General features: G+C 55.3%; 1 protein-coding gene across 3 annotated transcripts in view; it reads right to left on the bottom strand.

The window, feature by feature from the left end:
* The window catches only part of CACNG5 (calcium voltage-gated channel auxiliary subunit gamma 5), a 35,934-nt gene extending 20,396 nt beyond the window's left edge, over positions 1–15,538 (bottom strand). For all 3 annotated transcript variants that reach the window (XM_067714545.1, XM_067714544.1, XM_067714546.1), the window contains exon 1: positions 15,393–15,538. The gene's annotated coding sequence lies outside the window, so the exon portion shown is untranslated. The remainder of the gene's footprint in view (positions 1–15,392) is intronic.
* Between the last annotated feature and the right edge of the window lie 933 nt (positions 15,539–16,471).

Raw genomic sequence — 16,471 nt, 5'->3', positions numbered from 1 at the left:
CCTTCAGTGACGGAGACCAGCCTCCCGTCCATTTAATCCGTGCATTTAAACAGTTCCGCAGCCTCCTCCAACCACACGGAGGTGGGCCCCCGAGCAGCCTTGTCTGACCCTGGGAGCCTCTGTCCTGACCTGTGACATCATCACTCGCAGCTCTGCCACCAGCCACGAACCACAGGCACGCCCGCCCCTCGGCCCCAAGTCACACAGCGGCCGTGTGGCACGTCAGACGCACCAGCCCACCAGCAGACGTCTGGCCAGCCCCAAGCCCCGACTTCCACCCCAACAGAAACAGATTTTTATCTCACAGCACCTGTGGAAACCAAAATTGCCTTTAGAAAAGGCAGGGAGACTTGCATACTTCCTCCTTCCGTCAGATCCCGCGGAAACAGAGTGGCAACGGGGGTCGCAGACGACATAATTCAGTGGCACGAAGTCTTCACTGTTGGCAACCAGAAGCCCGGCCACCTGCTCACGCAGCTACCGGTGCATTAAGAGCCAGCAAGAAACGAAAAACAATTTTGTACCCTGTGTCTTAATACGTGTAGACAGGAAAAATGTTCAGACTTGATCTAATTCTGGTGACACTGGCCATCCATCAGATTCAGACCGAAAAAGCCTGCAGGGAGAGCTGACCCAGGGTTTTCTGCCCCCTCAGCACCACCGAACGGACACTCTGCCTCCCCAGTTGCCGCAGGCTGATGTTACTGGGCCAGGACTCTGTACCAGACACTGTTCATAGCAGCTACGCGTAACCCACGACCACCCTTGCGCTAGGCACTGTTATTAAAACGGCGATGTTTAACACGAGTACTTTCTGCATAGGGCTATGAGGACTCAATGAGCCGACACACGCAACCAGGTTAAAATGGGGGTTCCAGCCTGGCGCTCTGCAAGTGCACACGGTTCATCCTAACCGGGGTCGCTATCCCCTCTTTACAGGTGAGGGGGGTGGTGGCTGAGCCATTTGCCCAAGTTCCCCCAGCTAGAGACGGAGGGAGCCGGGATTTGAACCCACAGTCTGGCCCTGTTCTCTGCCAGCCCAAACTACCCCTCCCTCATCTCTCAGCCTGGTGCTCGTGAGCTGCACAGGGACGTTTCCAGAGTGCTGAGCTCAGCACCTTGGAAACTCTCTCTGCCCAGAAGTGCAGATTCCTCGCTGTCAACGTGACTAGGCTCCTGCCTAAGATAAGAGGGCTGATGATTTCAGGTCCTTTTCTCCACGGCCTTTGTATCACTCGGGTGGATGGACAAACCAGACGTTTTCTGTATAAAGCAGTGATGATGGAGGACGGGAAGGCGGCAGCTGAATGTCCCTGCTGGACACTCCAAGTTATCCTTGGTTACACCCAGCCCCCTCTATGCTTAGAACCAGTGTCTAGAGAGACACTGCTTTTTCTGCTGATGCTTCCTTCTGGGAGAAGGGAGAAAGGAGGGGGTGGGCGGAGAGTGTGGGGGGGAAGCAGTCTGGCTTTGGAGAAGCTACCCGGCCGCACTTGGCGGCCAGCTCGGAGCCCCGCGGCAGGCACGTCTCTCCGGAGAGCAGCACCGCAGCAGGAGGACCCTTGCGGGACGGTCGACGTGGCCCGACTGGGCGACACAGCACCGGGTGCGCCTCTGTAAACACCCCCTGCCGGTACGGCTTCCCTGTCTCCAGCACAGTTCACGGAACCTCAGGAAGCAGTGAGGATGCTAGTGGTCCAAGCCTCCCGCCCTCGCTCTCCCCGCATCCCTGTCCCTGCCCACGCAGCCCAGCCTGGCCGCCTTGAGTCCCGGGCACGGGGTCACGCAAAGAGCTGGACAGGCTGCTGCAGGTCCAGGAGGGGCCCCCACGAGCCCAGCGTCCCAGGCCCCCCAGTGTTAGCACGGAAGGAAAGAGCAGCCACTTGGGGGCAAGAGCCTTGGACCAGATGCGCAAGGAGAGAACAGCGCAGAAGAGGCTGACGTGTTTCTCTGAGGAGCTTGTTCTCAGCACGAGGCTTTCTGTTTCCCTCTCCACCCCCGGGACTTAAGGCGAAACACTGTCTAGGACACCCCACGGCCCCAGTGGCCTGCCCCTGAGTACCCCTCCCCGTGAGTGGCAGGCCCAAGCACACACAGGAGGCTAGGGCCAAGGCGCACGGCTTTCTCAGTCCCGGAAGGTGGCCTGGTGGCCCCTGGAGGATCGGCGCGGAGCCCACAAGTCCGGGCTCCAGAGACACCTCGTGACTCTCCAGAGAGGAAGTCGAGGGGCTGACTGTGCTTCTGAAGAGGCTTCAGTATTTCCTGACTGGATGACGGAACCGAAGGCCTGGGGATGGAGCTCAGGGCCCCCAGGAGAGGGCTGGTGACGAGGTGGGAGAGTCGAGCCTTGCTGCTCTGCACGCTTCCCAGCCGGCAGCCCCACCTCACGGGCCCCAGGGCCGCGGGGCCCGGAGGAGCCTGGAAAGCGGGCACAGAGCAGGCCAAGCGTGCCCCGCGGCCTGAGGCCGCATTTCATCACCCCACTGAGGCCACCTGGACACCCAGCGGGGCCCTGGGCCGGGAGGTCCGGCTTCTGGCCCCCGGCAACTGGCTCAGCCTCTGAGAGTCCCACCAACGTCGCAGGAAGGGGCGTTTCTTCCCCGAGTGGCCGTGAGGGCTCCGGACCATAGAGCAGGTCACGGGCTCTTAGCAAATGCTCGTCTGCGTTCCTTGACCCAGAAAGGCGGCACGACTGGCCACCGAGGCAGCTGACGCCGGGGCACCAGCGTGGGGAGCCTGTGTGCATCGCCCTTTAAAAGCAGCCTCATAACTGCACAAGGCAGAGACAGAAACTGGGGTGCGACTTGGCAGGGTCGGAAGCACAGAAACCTCCAGAACGGCTGAGAGAGGAAAGTGCTGACATGGGATGGGGATGGGGAAGGGGTCCCCAGGGCCTCTCCCAGGTCCCAGGGCACGTCAGGACCCGACGGGACACAGCCCCAGGCCTCCCTGCCAGCAGGCCTACCCGTGCTGCCCAGCAGTGGCACCCGGGGAGTTGTAAAGAAATCCCAGTGATGCTGGTTTGCTTCCAGGACCAACGACTGCCAACCCTCTGTTGGGGCAGAAGGAGTTGGCGGGGCTGGGGGGCGGATGCAATGAGGCATCAGTAGTTTTTAAAAATCCCGAGTGACTCTAATGTGGAACCAAGGTTGAGAGCCACTCGCTAACTCGGGGACCCTCCGAGCCTGGAGGTGCGCAGACCCCACGCTCACAGTTTGATTCATTCCCTCTGGACCAGGGCCGAGCCATCCAACGTGGCAGCCACTAGCCACATGTGTGTCTCCAGCACCTGAGACGTGCGTGGCAAGTCCAAGTCGAGATGTGCTGGTAGCACAGATACACACTGGATTTCTAGGACTGAGCATGAGGAGAGAACGGAAAATATCTCACTAATGGTTTGTAAAAACATTGGTTCCATGGTGAACTGGTATATTGTGCTAAAGAATACGTTAGTTCTTCCTATGTCTTTATACTTTTTTAATGTTTCCTTAGAGAATTTTAAATTACATTATGTGGCTCACATTATATTTCTATTGGACAGTGCGTGTCTAGAGACTACCTAATTCAAAATGTTGTGTTTTTTGTTTGTTTTTTTGCGGTTCGCGGGCCTCTCACTGCTGTGGCCTCTCCCGTTTCGGAGCACAGGCTCCGGACGCGCAGGCTCAGTGGCCACGGCTCACGGGTCCAGCCGCTCCGCGGCATGTGGGATCTTCCCGGACCGGGGCACGAACCCGCGTCCCCTGCATCGGCAGGTGGACTCTCAAGCACTGCACCACCAGGGAAGCCCCAAAATGTATTTTCTATATTTCTGTTTGTAACTTTGTTACCTCTGCTTTTTCATAATAATTTTCCTTAAATTGCACCTCATGGTTCCATTTATATAACATTCTTGAAATGACAAAAATAAAGAAATGGAAGAGCAACACGCAGGAACCTTGCGGTGGGGAATGTCCTGCATCTTGACTGCATCCCTGTCGATACCCTGGTTGTGCTCTAATTTTGCAACATGTTACTATTGGGGGAAACTGGGTAGAGGGTACGTGGGCGCTCTCTGTACGATTTCTTACAACTGCATGTGAATCTACCACTTATCTAAAAAATACAAGGTTAATTAGAAAAAAACAATCTCACCTCCGAAACAGTATCTTTCATACTCTGTGTGAGAGTACTAACTGGTTTATCCTTCTGGAAAGCAATCTGGCAACATGCACTGAGCATTAAGCATTTCATTTCTCTTGGTCCCAACAAGTCTACTTCTGGGAATTGCCGCTAAGGAAACAGACAAAAATACACAAAGATGTTGTCTGTAATAGCAAAATGGTAAAAGCCACCAAAATGCTTTTCTGAAAGGAAGGTGTTATTTATATGAACTATGGTCTATCCACTCAATCTACCATTACATAGTCATTGTTGCAAAATGTTAAATGAAAAAAAGTGAGACACAAAATATCAGTGGTTTGCTGATTTGTAAAAAAAAAAAAAAAAAAATCTGTTAACGTGGGATGATGAAAGCAAAAATATATGTAGTGGCTGTTTTGATCACAGGATTATGGGTGAATTTGTCTTTAAAAAAATTTATTTATTTTACTTATTTTTATTTTTGGCTGCGTTGGGTCTTTGTTGCTGCACGCGGGCTTTTCTCTAGTTGCGGCGAGCGGGGGCTACTCTTCGTTGCGGTGCGCGGGCTTCTCATTGCGGTCGCTTCTCTTGTTGCGGAGCACAGGCTCTAGGCCCGTGCGCTTCAGTAGCTGTGGCACGTAGGCTCAGTAGTTGTGGCATGTAGGCTCAGTAGTTGTGGCTCGCGGGCTCTAGAGCACAGGCTCAGTAGTTGTGGCGCACGGGCTTAGTTGCTCCGCGGCATGTGGGATCTTCCTGGACCGGGGCACGAACCCGTGTCCCCCACATCGGCAGGCGGATTCTTAACCCCTGCGCCACCAGGAAGGCCCTAATTTGTCCTTCTTTCTGCTTTATTGTCCTTATTCCCGGATTTTGCTGAATAAATGGCACCACATTTTCCCTTAAATGACATAATGACCTTTGCACTTTTTTTGACCTTTGCCCTTTTTAAATTAGCTGTCTTCCTGCCACTAAGGGACGATGCCCCACCAGGGAAGGAGGCGGGTGGCTGACCTGCCTCCTGCTGGCTGACCGTGCGCTGCATCCTGCGGCACTGAGAAGTGGAAACACGGCTGGGACAGACCAATCATGGGCAGATTTAGGGCCCCATTCCTGCCTCAAAGCCTCTCAGAGAATCATGGCCTGTTAAGAGGATAGAAAGAAGAGTCTGAAACTTCAGAGCTTCTGTGAACTCCGGCAAGATACTTAAGCTTTCTCAGCCTCATTCAGTAAAGATATAAAATGGTGACAATATAACGCTTGTAAGTGGGGTGACTGAGAAACGAAACGGTGCAGGAGCACAGTGACCTAGGCGATGGGTTTTATTTGACTACTAATGCCGAATTCTTTTCCAAAGCAGGTGTACCAAGTTACACTCCCACCTGCAGTGTGTAAGGGCTCTCATAGCTTCGTATTCTCAGCAACATTTGGCATTGTCAGATTTCTTAATTTTTGTCAGTCCCAGTGGGAATAAAATGGAATCTCATTGTCAAATTAACTTACATTTCCATGATGACTAATGATATGCAGTGTCTGTCCACGGCTAGCCACAGTCCCGTTCCCATTTCTATGAAATGTCTGCTCGTGTCTTTTTCCCGTTTAGTTTTCTATTGAGTCTTCATCTTTTTCCGTATTGATCTACAGGAGCTCTTGAAAGAGTCTGCGTACTGATCAAGACATTTTCTCACAGTCTGAAGCTTTTCTTTTCATTTTCTTTATGGTATCTTCTGAGAGGTCCTTAAATATATTCAAACATACTATTATTCATTTTGGTATGATGATCTTGTATTTAGCAGCTGTGCTGAACAGAAATTCTCCTGGATTTTCTATAAAATGAATGATCATATAGTTTGTGAATATTAACAGTTTTGTAGTTTTTCATTCCAATTCTTATAGTTCCCACTTCTTTTTCTTATCTGGGTGTACCGTCAAGTAACTCTAGGACATAGAAGGGATGGTAGAGACCTACTCAACTGATTTGAAAGAGAATGATTCTAACATTCTACCATCAAGTCAGATATTGTTGACAGTATAGCTTAAGATAAAGAAGTCCTCTTCTGTTGCTAGTTTTCTGCAAGGTTTTTTTTTTTTTTACAATCATACTGACTTTTATTATCTTTTCTACATTTTTGACATGTTTATTTTCCTCCTTTAACCTGTTAATGGGATAAATTACATGAATAGATTTCCTAATGTTAAACTATTCTTGCATTATTAGCGTAAATCTTGCTTTTGTTGTGATATATATGTATGTATATATATATACATGTGTGTATAACACATTTATATATAATATAGTTTAACATTATATTTATAACATTTGTATGTATAGTCAATAAATGAAATTGACCTATAATTTTCCCCCAAAGTCCTGTTTAGTTTTGTCATCAAAATTATATTAGAAATACAATGAGAAACCATTATACAGATGCTAGAATGGCTAAAATCAAAAAGAGAGACAATACTAAGTGTTGACAAAGACCTGGAGCAACTGGAGCTCTCATGCATTGCTGGCAGGAATGCAAAATGGTGTCATTACTTTAGAAGTTCTTATAAAGTTAAACATGTCTTTGCCACACAACCCAGCAATTCCACTCCTAGGTGGGACTACCAGAGAAATGAAAACTATGGTCATGTAAAGGCTTTCATTTGAATATTCATAGAAGACTTATTCATAACAGCCCCAAACTAGAACCAACTCACTGTCCATAACTGGTGAATGGATGAACAAACCATGGTATGTCCATACCATAGCAATAAAAAGGAATAAATTACTGATACACATGACACGGATGAATCTCAAAATGCATTATAAGCAAAAGAGTTCAGACACAAAAAACTACGTATTGTATGATTCCCTTTACATGAAATTGTAGAAAAGGTAAAACTATAGGGACAGAAAGCAGATCGGTGAGGGCAGCTCCTTGGTCATTTTAAACACACTGGACGAGCTTTACAGACTTTTTCACATGGTTCTACGATCAAGTTCAAGTTCTACAGTTGAGATGCTGATGTCCCCATTTGCTGTCTGTGCTAACTCGCCTCAAGGTAATCCACGTCCTTGAGTGGTTTGTGGTTTCTATTGTGAGCTCATCTTCAGCAGGGCTTTTTTCCCTGTGGGAATCCTATGCACTCTGGGTCCTGGACAAGCCCTGGAAAGCAGTTTTGAATTTGATTCCGCTGGGTGAGTTAGGGGTTCTATCAGTCCAGGACCTATTTTTACATTAAATTTTAGTTCAGGACTTCTCCCCTTTGGGGGTGTTGTAAATTTAGACTTTGTACCTATGGGTAGCTCAGTCTTTGCCCTTAGGTTTCTTGAAGGAAACATTTTCCCCCCTACGCAGAGCATCTGAACAGAGTTAATGTCCTGGCAGCTTTCTTGCGCTGGAGGTTAGCAGCCTGTCCACAGAGAGGTCCCAGGGACAACCTCTGGCCTTGTCAGGGCCCAATGTCACATCTCCCTGTCCCTGGGTGGGCGTAAAGATTCTAGACTTCAGTTACTATGACCATATCTGGGTCCAATATCCCCAGTCCTCCTCGGTGTCAGTTTACGTGCTCAAGACTCTGAGTGTGAGTTCCTTGAAGACATCTGTCTTTCTTATGAGTCAACTATGTATTTAAAACTCTTCCTAAGTGCTGGTCATTGGATGGGTATGTGTTAGCTGAGCTAGCTCTGTTGCCAAAACTGGAAGTCTCTAATTCGGTACCTGCTTTTCATCCCTCCTGCTCTCCTGGGGCTGGGGGCGGGGGGCGGCCACCAAAGAGTTCTCACACGCCCACCCAGCATTATGGAGCCAGGGAGAGGAGGGAAGGCTGTTTCTTTCTACTTTTCTGAATTTCCCAATGTGCTGTAACAAGCACAAATTATTTTTCCAATTGGAATGTGTGTGTATGTGTGTGTGTAAACTTTCATTTAAAAGTTAGCAAAGGATGACCTATATATAAAGGAAAATACATTTTAAACCAGAGCAACTTCCTGGCAGAGGGGGGCTGGCAGTGACTTCCCCACCCCCATCCCCAAAGATGGCCTTCCCTGCTCCTTCCTGGGGCATAATCCAGTCTGCCTCAGGCTTTTGCACTGTTCTATTTTTGTTTTCATTATTTAACTGTGTCCCAAATACACTGCCTAAGTGGAGTGCTTGGTTCCATAGCTTAATGGTCAGCTGACCTCCGCCTGCAAACGCCCCAGTCATACTGAGCGCGGCAGGCCATCAACGGGGCCCTGGGCCATCTTCCCGAGGTCAAGTTTAGTCCAAGGCTGAAGACCGTGGAGAGGGCTGGGGCTGCCCAGGGGAGACCCAGGAGGGGGTGAAGAGGGTGGCACACGCCAGGAAGGGGACAGTGCTGGGGACGGAGCGTGCAGACGTGCGGGCAGCGTCCGCCTGCAGCTTGCCTTCAGGAGCTGAGGGGCTTGTAGGGCTGGAGGCCGGCTGTCCATCACCTTGTTCTCGCAGCCCTCCTGGCTTGCTCAGGATTCGCAGCTCAGCTCCTGGCCCGACTGGCTAGGAGCCGCACTGAGAACCACCTTTTGGAGGACTAAGGGGTTTGAATTCTTCCTCATCTCCTTTCTTAATTATTTAATTGCTAGACCTTTCTGGTGATCTCAACGGTATCTTCTAACCATCCAACCCCACAAAGGTTACACACTCGGGAGCCTGGAACACAACGGGGTGTGACGTTGACCCCCCCAGCATTAAAGATGTTTTACTAAATGCTTTCATACGAGGTTGGGACCTCATTAGCTCCCTCCATCAAGCAGAGGAAGACGCTATTACGGATGGTGTGATCCATTCTGCAAGTGAGAAAACAGGCTGTGAGAGGTGTCCTGCCCAGGGAGGCTGGGTCAGGACATGAACTTGTGTCTTCTGGGGTACAGGCCTCTGTCTGTGTTCACCCTGTTCTCCCCACAAAGAGGCAAGATGCTCTTCCCAGGCAGACCCAGGACAGAGCCCCAGACTCCCCAGTGCGAGCCCCAGGATGCGGGGTCAGGGGGCACGCTGAGCTGAGCCAGGCGGGGTCAGCCCCTCCCTGGGGTGGGCGTGGCCCAGTCGGGAGGCAGGGGGCCTGAGGCTGCTGTCCCCCTGCCCCCCGCCCTGGACTGGCTTCAGCCCCCTCCGCGGCCCTGCCCGCGCCCAGTGCGCTTTCCTGGGGCCCTCAGACGATGAGTGGTCCTCATCCTTCCCACAACAACACATTCATCAGGAGGGAGACAGACGTTCCAATCTGGAGGGGAGGGGAAGGAAGAGGAGGAAATCAACAACCAAGAGTGATGTCTCCATGTTGTGCCTCCCCTGCATTTCCCTCGGCAAAGGCAGGACGCGAAGAAAATGGCGGCAGCTTGATAGTAATTGATCCTGACGCAGGGTGAACCCGGGGTGCTCCCTTGATGGCCAGCCATCGCCGGCTGGCACTTGGGTTGAAATGGGCTCTCCGTCAACACGCACGGGCCACCCGCATATCTGAGTTGGACATCCTGGCCTTCCCTCTGCTCACAGCACTGGGGCTGCTCTGCAGGGTCTGACGCAAGTCACCAGCTGGCTGGGCTCATCAGGGAAAGGGCCGAAAAACCCAAAGCGGGATCTCCCAAACCCATCTTTCCTGCAGACATAAAAATGCCTGCCTCGGGCTCAAACGCCTTCAGAGCTGAGCTGAAATCCAAGTGGTACAAATAGCATCGTCAGCCAGTAACACTTTAGTCTGAATCGGCACAGCCTTGTCCTCAATGGGGCCAGTCACAGGGTCTGAGGAGTGCAGGAGGTGATCCACGCAGAGGGCCCAGCCCACACCTGGCCCTGTCGTGAGCTGCTCTTAAAGCCAAGCTCTGGCCTTGGCCCTCTGGCCCCCAACCTGTCTGGCATCAACTGTTTTGCCAACTGTGTGCTCTCACCTGGACCTTTCAGTTGACCCCACAGGCCTTCCACCTTCTCATCTGGGGATCTGAGAGAATACTTCTTGGTTACAGGTGCTACGATGATGAAACACAGTAGTGTAGGTAGGGCTGGGACAGCTCCTAGCACATGGCAGCTGCCCCCCTGAAGCTTCTGGAAGTTTCCCGTTGGGGGGAGGCCATCGGAGTGCTTGGAGGTCCGGAGCAATGGGCCGTAGGAAGGTTTCAGGGAGGCAGCTGAAGGTGCAGAAGGTAGAGTGGGTCCCACATGCCTACGACGTGGCTCTCAGAGCTGGGGCTCAGAGGGAGTGCCAGGCCCAGCCTCTACCCTCACCGAACCGAGTCCAGCACTACTAAGCCCACAGCCTGGGGCCCTTTTCTTTGCAACCCTGGGGGCAATCACTGCCCCCAGAGCAAAGGAAGCAGGAGAGGTGGGGACTCAGAGGGGTGGCCCCTTTCTGCCAGGGAGGGGGAGGGGAGGGGAGGGGAGGGGGAGGGGAGGGGAGGGAGGAGGAGGGAGCGGGAGCGTTTAGCTTCCCTCGACCTCCCTCCGGAGATCTGGGCTTTGACCTCACCAGGTGGCAGCGCTGCAGCTCAGTGAACGGATGCACGAATCCAGAAGAAGAGCCTGTGGCTGGGGAGATGGGAGGCTGCTGTCCGTGCCCTGGCTTCCTGGGGGCACGAGTGCTCGAACGGGGAGGGGGCACGAGGGGACAGAGGATGACACACGCCTCCCTACAGCACCCCTCCCCAGAGAAACCGAGGCCCAGCGAGGTTCCGGGACTAGTCCAAGGCCACATACAGCGAGTAAGTGACTGAGCTGGGATTTGAACCCACTTCTGTGTGGCTCTAAAGTCCCCGTTTTAGTGTCAGACAGAAGAGCGCGGACCACTCAAGTTCATGTCCCCGGGCTAACCCCACTCTGCCTAACGCTTCTGGGCTTTGAAACGTGAGGTACGGAAACAATGCTCACCTTAGAGGACGGCTGGGAATGCACGTGGCAAAACGCCCAGCGGGCAGCGAGTAGTCTCTGGGGCTCCTGTACGCTCAGAGACAAAGCTGACGGGCTTGCGGTGGCCTCGCGGCCCAGGGGAGACTATCCGACCGCTCCCCGCCTCCCCACACCATCTCCTCCATGCGCTTTCTCTTCCTGCTGCTCGGAAGGCGCTTCCGCCCCTCCAGCCTCTGCCCCAGGGCCCCTCACCAGTGGGCCTTGTCCGCGCGCCCCTGGAAGACGGCATGGCCTGCTCACCCCGGCACACTCTCACCCCACCCTCCTTGCCTTCCTCTCTAGCGTTTGCACCACGCAGCCTGCTGGATGTGCTCCTTCTTTAGCACACATGGTGTTCGTCTCCCTCTTTAGAACGTTTGCTTCTAAGGGAACAGGATGGGATCCTGTCCATTTTGTTTGTAGCTGTAGCCCCGGCGGTTGTCAGCAGTGGGTGATGCTGGCTCCCAGGGGACAGTTTTGGATGCCACAAAGGGAGGAGGGCGCTCGTGGTCTTTAGTGGGTAGAGGCCGGGCATGCTTCTGAACACCCTACAGTGCACAGGAACCGTCATCCTCCCAAAAGAATACTCTGGCCCCAAACGCCAACAGTGCCACAGTTGTATCCCCCTTACTGACAACAGTGGCCAGCCTGTACACAGTAGGTGCTCAATAAATAACTGATGAAGAATGAAGAGCTACTATCACCCTTGTCGCCACCACTTGTTATTATTTAAGAACAGAAACTGTTGAGAATAATCTTTAAGAATGCCCATCAGGGGACTCCCCTGGTGGCGCAGTGGTTAAGAATCTGCCTGCCGGTGCAGGGGACACGGGTTCGAGCCCTGGTCCGGGAGGATCCCACATGCCGCAGAGCAACTAAGCCTGTGCGCCACAACTACTGAGCCTGCACTCTAGAGCCCGCAAGCCACAACTACTGAGCCCACGCGCCACAACTAGTGAAGCCCGTGCACCTAGAGCCCGTGCTCCGCAGCAAGAGAAGCCACCGCAATGGGAAGCCCGCACACCACAACGAGGAGTAGCTCTCGCTCGCCGCAACTAGAGAAAGCCCACGCGCAGCAACGAAGACCCAACGCAGCCAAAAATAGATAAATAAAATACATTTATAAATAAATAAATTATTAAAAGGGCGTCCTGGGAGCCGGAACTTCTTGGCTGTGGCTTGAGCTCTGCCCTCAGCAGCACCCGGAACGGGCTGCAAACTGGTCCCTGCTGGGCCATCATCAGGCGGGACCCGTCCATGGCTCAGGCCCCCTGAGGGCCCGCGCGATGCTGGCCCGCCCCTCCTGCAGCGGGCCTGCTGGCGCCCCTCAAGCCCACGCCCGCCAACACCGGCCCCCATGCCGGGAGGCTCAGGGTTGCCCAGCCGGGCCTGGGGCCGCCTCCACGAGCCTTTTAGGTGACCCCAGCCGAACCCTGCACCCCCAGGCCTTCTGAGTGAATTATGCTCTTTTGCTCTTTTCGAGATAAGGCCATAGGAGGGTGTGGGGATGTGTGAGGGGCCACAGGTGTTGGACCCTCCCCAGCCCAGCTCGGCCCAGCCTCTTGCCTACCTGACAAATTACCCCTGACACTTTTAAATGGCCAGCGCGGCTCTCCCAGGCTCTCCCAATGCAGAGAGCACCACCTAGAATACAGAATACACCACACACCACGTGGCCGTGCTCTCACGGGGAAGGGAGGGCAGTGTGAAAAGGAAGGCGCTGGCTCTGCTCCAGTCACAGGACTGGAGGCTTCTGTCGGCTCCCTCAGCAGGCCACCCAGCCCACAGTCCCGCTGAGAATGCCCACTGAGGTGCACAGCTCTCCCTGCCTGCCGCCCGCCCCCGCCCATCTCCCCAAGCCCGTCCTTCTCCTGAGGGGCCTCCTTGGGCTCACCGCTGGGCCTTTCTCTGCAAAATCCAGAGGCTGGCACACCACCTTCCTCTCCCACTCGCCCCACTTTCTCTTTCCTCCCCCCTTCTCTCCCCTTGCAGGTCCTCAAAGCTTTTAAACAAGTCACCGATGCTAAGGTTTAGTAGCTGACTTATTAACTGGGTACAAGGCCATAGACAAAGGAATGAGTCTCTAATGGTGGAGCATTAGGCAGCAGACTTCTCGGTTTGGGGGAACAGGATGATATTTGGTGAGCAGGAGTTTTCCTGGTGTCCCTGAGGTCACGTGTAGCTGGCCCCGATTCTGCCAGGGAGGAAGGCTGACCCCAAACCCAGGATGGACTGAAGGAGCAGGTGTGTGCCCAGTGACCACCCAGAATGAGCCAGGACGCCGTGCAGGGCAGGCCCAGGGCACCAAGGGCTAGAAGGTAGGGCTTGGTGGAGACTGGATTCCAACTCTCCCAGCTGCCTTCTGGGCACCAGAGAGTAATTTGTGAGCTACCTGATCAAAGACTCCCACCCCTGCCCCAGCTCTAGGATGGCATGAGGCGTCTTGGCGGCACAGGCCGTGGCTGAAGGAAGCAGAGACGACTGGCCCTGGTCATCTGCTACGAGCCCAACACTGACACCTGTGTCCTTGCATTGCACACGCCCCTGGCCCTGTTGTGCAGAGGAGGAAGCTGAGCCCAAGACTCCGCCAAGGTCCGACGGTCAGAGAGCGGCTGCGCTGGAGCCCGTGTTTTCCACCATGACCTAAGGCGGCCTCCTCAGACCAAGTGTGAACAATTCAGGCAACCTCCCCCTGCATCCCCTCCCCCAACCCAAGTCACGGAACCCAACACACAGCCTGAGGATGGCCAAGGTCTCAAAGCCTGCTGCCAGCTGGGGCGTGGGTGCGTGCAGCCCACCAGGAGGCCAGGCATCTCACAGCCCGGACGCATGTGCACAGGGCAGCGCTGGCTGCACCCCGCCCCCGGGGGCATCCACCGAGCTCCACACGTGAGAGGGAGGCTGAGGCGTGTCGGGGGGTGTCTCAGGCACAGCTACAAGTTCCACCCTTTCTAAGCACCCTGGGGACCTGGCGCTGTGACAAGATGTCCCCAGCTACCTCAAGCTGCCGAGTCAGCGGAGAAGCGAGGCAGAGCTAGCGCTTCTCAGGTGGGCGGGGGGCTCTGGAGGGAGCGCTGGCTGTCGGGTCAGCAGAGGTTGCTGCTGACCCCATGCCCATGGTGCTGGGACGTCCTGGAGCCAGGACATCAGATCCGAGCCGAAGTCCCCCAGTGCCCACCTCCAGGGCAGTCCAGGCTGTTAATTCATCAGACCCTGGGGATGTGGAGGTGAGGGAGGGGGCCTGAGTGGGCCGGGAGGCAGGTCCCATCTGTGATCCCTGTGGAGCAGCTGCCAGCACTGGCGACAGCTGGAGAGTGACTTCTGTCAAACTGAGACAGGCCCCCACTTGGGGACCCTCTCCCGGGTCCTGCTCTTGCCCAGTCACTGATAATTCAGTGCAAAGTGGGTGAATTCTTTCCTTAACGAAAGTCCTCAACCATGAAAAGGGCCACCCGTGTGTCTGGCAGGCCCCAGGGGGCAGACGAGAGCCCGTGGCCCCAGCCTGCTCACAGGCACCCAGGTCAGCACCGGAGGGGCTCAGAATGTGAGCCTCCCCCCCCAGCCAGGTCCCAGGGAATCATCTCTTCAGTCCTAGGAAGAGGCAGTCTGACTTCATTTAACAATTTTTAGCACACTGCATCTTCATCAATTGCCCAATTAGGATGAGGGCAAAGCGACAGGTCAAGTAATTAAAGTCGGGGGGGGGGGGCTCTGGCGCGACTGGGGAACTATCCTGGTGTGTGCCTGGGGGGCTGCCGTCGCACACTCTGCGTCTGCCGGCAGGTTCCCCAGCGCCTCCCCGCGTCTCCCCCCACCCCCCCGCCGCCCCCGTGGCCTCCGGCAGGGACACTTCCTCCCAACCCAGCCGGACCAAGCATCCCCACCAGTCCCACCACCCCCGCGGCCAGGCGGGGGCCGTCCCGGGGCAGGCGGACCCGCGGGGCTGTCTGACCGCTGGGGGAGGGAGGCCACCCAGCAGGCTGCGGTAAGCGGGGAATTCGACCCGCGTAGACGGACAGCCCAGCTCGACAGGTGGGGGTGGGCTTCCCCGCCCGCACGATCCGGCTAATGGCCGCCGGCGCTCTTCGAGTTTGCCGTGGGAGTCCGCCCTCAGCTTCGGGGTGGGCAGCTCAGCAGCGTCCGCAGAGAGGGGGCGTCATCACCCCCCTCACATCCCCGAGACAGACAGACAGACGCGCACACGCACGCGCACACGCACTCCCCCACCCCGCCCCTTCCTCTCCGCGCCCGCCCGGGATGCGCGCACGCGGGGACTGTGGCCCCCGCCCCGCGGTAAGGGGGCAGCGGGCGCGGCGGCGGCTCGGGCTCGGGGGGAGCTTGTCCCTTGCGGGGCCCACGCGGGGACAGCCGGTCTCCCTCGGTCTTCCTGGCTCCTACCTCGCTGGAGCGGCAGCGGCCCCCGGCCCTGGTCGAGCGTCCCTCGCAGGCTCCGCGCGGGGCAGGAGGTACCGAGCGAAACTCCGGGGCGCCCGCCCCGTCCGCCCGCACGAACCGCCCGGCACCAGTGGCCGCGGCCGCCGTTGGAGCCGCGGCGGGGAGTGGGCGGGGCCGGGGCGGGGCCTCACCCCCCCCCCCACTGCGAGCCGTCGGCGGGCTTGGGGACCCTGAGGACACTGGGTCTCCCCGGGAGGTGCGCACGTCTGGGGAAGCACCTTCGCGGCGTTTGCAGGTGGCTAGTCGCGGGCTGGGGTCTCGAGGAGAGGAGTTCGGGGGCCACGTAGAGCTTGGCCGAGCCCTCCCGGACTTGAGTCAGATTTACCTTCAGATTTCAGCTGCTGCTTCTGCTGTTTAACCAGCATCATCACCATCATCGTCAAAACAACACAACTCCACCACCAGCTAGTGTGTATTGATCACTCCCTGTGCACTAGGCACGGTTCAAAGCGCTTTGCTCCCATGGAATCCTCCCTCCCAACAACCCCATTGTACGGATGAGAAAACTGAGGCCCGGAGTCCTGAAGCGATGTGCCTGAGGACACGCGGTGCAGCTCAGTCTGCCTGGCTCCCGGACCTGTGCTTTCTTTCAGTGTGGCCTTAAGCACACCCCTCGGAAGTATAGAGTGGAAATACATGTGCAATAATGATCGCAACCAATATTTTGTATTTCTTCTTCCGTTTATATGTCTCCTTTATTCTCTGGGCTCCGGACCCCCAGTAGGTGCTCAATAAATATTTGTTAATCAGTGACTTGTTTGAAAGCTGCAGCTGGAGCCTGGTTGGATGGTTCAACCCAACAGTTAACTCTTTCTGGCCTGAATCCTTGCCCATCTTCGTTTCTGTGACAACGGCCTGACCAGCACCCTTGTCCAAGACGTTCGTGTGACTTGCTTACGGAACAGCAGCTTCTGCCCTCTGCTCTAACAGGTAAGGGTCACCCTGCAAGGAGGAGCCTCCAGGAGGTGCGCTTGGCCAGCCAGGCCATGGGAACCCTTCCGCTGGAAGGTCTGTAGTCTCTG

Source organism: Pseudorca crassidens, chromosome 19 (assembly GCF_039906515.1).
Source record: "Pseudorca crassidens isolate mPseCra1 chromosome 19, mPseCra1.hap1, whole genome shotgun sequence".
NCBI classification, from domain to species: Eukaryota; Metazoa; Chordata; class Mammalia; order Artiodactyla; family Delphinidae; genus Pseudorca; species Pseudorca crassidens.
Note: the sequence above shows the minus strand (reverse complement) of the source record. Positions and strands in the feature narration are given on the sequence as shown.